The sequence below is a fragment of the Numida meleagris genome, chromosome Z (genome assembly GCF_002078875.1).
Source record: "Numida meleagris isolate 19003 breed g44 Domestic line chromosome Z, NumMel1.0, whole genome shotgun sequence".
Lineage (NCBI taxonomy): Eukaryota > Metazoa > Chordata > Aves > Galliformes > Numididae > Numida > Numida meleagris.
Genome location: NC_034438.1, coordinates 42,966,862 through 42,970,554, shown reverse-complemented (window position 1 = coordinate 42,970,554; position 3,693 = coordinate 42,966,862). Strand labels below are relative to the sequence as shown.

At 38.9% G+C, this 3,693-nt stretch overlaps 1 long non-coding RNA gene across 1 annotated transcript; it reads left to right on the top strand.

The window, feature by feature from the left end:
• On the top strand, nt 606-3,265 carry LOC110390246. The gene is made up of 3 exons (XR_002433652.1): nt 606-664; nt 2,904-2,966; nt 3,079-3,265. It is a non-coding gene; the product is annotated as an uncharacterized LOC110390246 (long non-coding RNA).

Below are 3,693 nucleotides of genomic sequence, written 5' to 3'. Positions count from 1 at the left end.
TCAATTCCAATTATATCGTATTATATTGCATTATCTCGCATTCTGGTATCTTTTTTCAGTAAATTAGCTTTCCTCCTCAGATTATTGCCACTGTTTTGATTTTAGGCCCATCTCCCTCCCCTTTCCCCCTTAGCCTTAGTGTTTTCGGGGTAATGTTTATTCCACTGCAGCTTCTCTTGCAGAAATTTATTCTCAATGTTTCTTTATGTATTCTAATAATTGAAACAAAAAAAATTGTTCATTTTTACATATAAAAAGTTCCCAATAGTGTTTTCTCATTAATTACTGGATATTTATGCAGCAGAGTTTGTGTTAGAGCTTAGTTAAAGTGTTAACTAATGAATTGATACTTCACACACTTTTTGACAGTACACAATGTTACTAATTAAATATGTATGTATTTACAATAGCAAGACTAACAGCCACTGAAAATAAGGCCTGCAAGCAGTAAGGGCAGCCTAATAAGAAACATCAGAAACAGCAGTTATCAACCACCATCTCAAATGAGCACTTAATAACCTGGAACTAGATCCTTTCAGTCTCTATTTATGACATCTACACAATTCTGCTGCAGTGATGTCAATGGTTTACGGGCGTCCGGCCCAGTTCCATGACGAAGGGGACGGGGGATCCACGGGCCCACGCCCTGGGAAAAGGGAAAAGGGTAAGGAGATGGCCCTGAGAGCAAAGAACAGTGGCAACAATCTGAGGAGAAACAAACTAATTTACTAAATAAGATATCGGAATGCAAAACAACACACTATAATACAATACAATTACAATTTAAACTGATAAATCCAATACAGAGAGAGAGAATGTCCCAAAATCAAGGTAGGCCTTACTCTACTACCAACGATAAGACGGCTGGAGAGCGAGGTGCTGCCAAGATGAGAGATGGGCGGAAAAAGGGACGAGGTCTTGTGATCTGCAAGTTTTTATACTGTGAGCTTTTATCTTTTCCCTCCGGCTGGAAAATGGTAACAGAGGAGCAAAGTACTGTGGGGAATATAGTAGTCCTTCTCTTCTGAGAACCAGGTAGATTCACTACATGATGTTATGATGTGGAATACCAATAACCGAAAATCATAAAACCATGACAAGTGATGACAAAAATCACATTTTAATAGAACTAATGACACCTCTGTAATATGTACAAGGGGCCTGACAATTGTGTAGCTTGTTGACGGACTCATTCTAACAGAGTGCAGCTATGTCTGAAAAGTCTTATGCCTAAAATACAGGTAAATTTCAGTACTTCCAACCATAATAAACCCCTCCGGAGCCATACTAGTTGGTCAAGGGAGTTTCTGCATGAGATGTTTGTTTTTGGTTCAGTTAATGTGGCTATTATAGATAATTAGGAATTACTTTCATGTATTGCTCCTATGTAACACTTCACTGTATTCTGATAAAATACTAGTGTCTCATGGGATGCTTTATTGCTTTAGTTGGTAGATACACTCTTTCAAAACCAAAACATCTTTTAACATAAGTCACCTCTGACGAAGGTTTCAACGCACATAAGGGCATACCTTACAGCTTTATTGCAGGGATTTTGAGAGCACTCAGTTAATATCACTACAAATCCTAAAGATGCAGAAAACAAGCATACCTACACCTGCATTAGCTGCTGTATTTGTAGTTCCACTTGGACCCTGCCAGTACATGTGCTGAAAGCAAGAAGAGGGAAAAAGAAAGTCCAGACCTAGAGGCCAGCATCTCTTCCAGAAAGAGAATTTTGAAAAATGTAATACAGACTATTCTATTCTACACCCTGCTAGATTTGAGCAATTGTTTTCAACAAAAGAAAGTAAATTTCAGCATGTACACTGCCTGGTTCCATTAGTACGACTTTCTCTTTTGGGTACCCTCTTACCTAGAATTTCTGGCATGCATTTGTAAAAGCTCCTCTTCAAGTGCAAATTCTCCTGGCTGCCAGTCTTCAACACACATTGGTGAGGTCTGCTATTCCCATCAGCAGGTAGGAAACATGAATTCACACCTAGGTTACAGAATTGTTTAATAGAAAAGCTTTTTTTTTTTTTTTTAAAGTCATCAAGAGTCAAAAGCAAAATATGAATTGGGAAATAGTGGCTTACTAGCATCAGTGTGACAGGCTGCTTAAGTTTCGCTCTGATTTTGCATGTAATTGCTATGTATCCCTGATCTGCAAGTTGCATCCCCTAAGCATCAAAGCTGCTCCTGACTTGCACACATACATTTTATAACAAAATGGCTCTTGAAAGCCTTGTCTCAGAAAATTAATTTGTAACCACTGAAAACAAAAGCAGTCAATTATGCCATCGTATGCTTCAAATTACTCTGGATTAGCAAGTATGTTAAAAAGTAAACCAAACTAAACAAATGTATGTGAATTTTACCTGTGTGACAGTTTTTCTAGCAACATCACAAAGCATAGCGCATTTAATGAGGTATAACAGAAGCAATAAAAGCCTTATACATGGAGGGCTGGAACTACAGTTAAAAACACATTTTTTCCTTATTCAAAGCATAGCACACAGACACAATATCCAAAATTCTTCAGCAATTCCAGCCTCATTTTCAGGAACGTATCAGTTTATAATTCCCCCATCTCCAATCTAAATGTAGCACAGACACACTGCTGTCTCCCATTTACTTAATATTTAGTGTTACTGCACAATTTCACCTGGCTGTCTGCCAGCCACGGAAGCAACACTTGAGAACAGACAACCACATCTGGGATGTAAAACACTGACCCAGCACATCTGCACAACAGCCACAGACACACAAGTTCTTGGAATCTTTAAACACAGAATAAAGCTACTTCCATTGCAAAAGAATTTTGTTATTGTTCTTTTTGTTTTAGTCTGTTTCATGGGTGTGAGCACATTGGCTTTATTTTGTTTTGTTTGCTTTTTCAGGTTTGGTTTCTGCCAGAGGAGCAAGATCCAAGAAGGGACATCCACGTTCCCTTGTGGACATTGGTTAGTTGAGCTAATCCCTCAGTTGGGAACCATGTTTTGCCTTTTTCTCCAGGATGCGTTTAACAAATCTGTATGCATGTCACTGAAATTAATCTCTACCATTTTCTCCAAGAAAAAGATGTACGGATCTGTGCAAGAAGGTCATGATGGAAGGATGGTCAACCAGGGCAGCTGCCATCTCAATTGCCATCCCACCAAAAACAAGAGCTAGTGCTGCCACTAGCTCTTTTTCCACCCCCCTTGTCACAGTCTTCCCCAGCTCATTAAAGATTCATTTCAAGAATTAGCAGTAGCAGCAACAGCCTGGTAGAGTTATGAGAGACAAGGTCTCAGAAAAGGAATCCAGATATAACATGACTTTCTATATGTATGTATCTGTATCTACATGTAGCCCCAAACTACATGTGATAGAAACCTGCAGGCTGTTCTCATAAGGTCCCTGGTGCAACCAACTGCAGCAGCACAGCAGTCACAGCACAAAACCCAGACACCAGTACACTAGGTAAAATTCTCTACATCATTCCCACACACCTCTGTGGCAAGAGGAGGAACTTATAAGCAAGAAATAAAAGGGGAAATAGGAAATAAAGAGGTGGCAATGGTGCCAGGATAAAGTGCTAAGCAGACTAACAGATGCTCTGGAGGCAGGTAGAAAATAAGTTAAAAATAATGAAAAAAGGATAATTAAAAAGTCTTAAATTTTATCTTGGCAAACAAAAGACTTCAA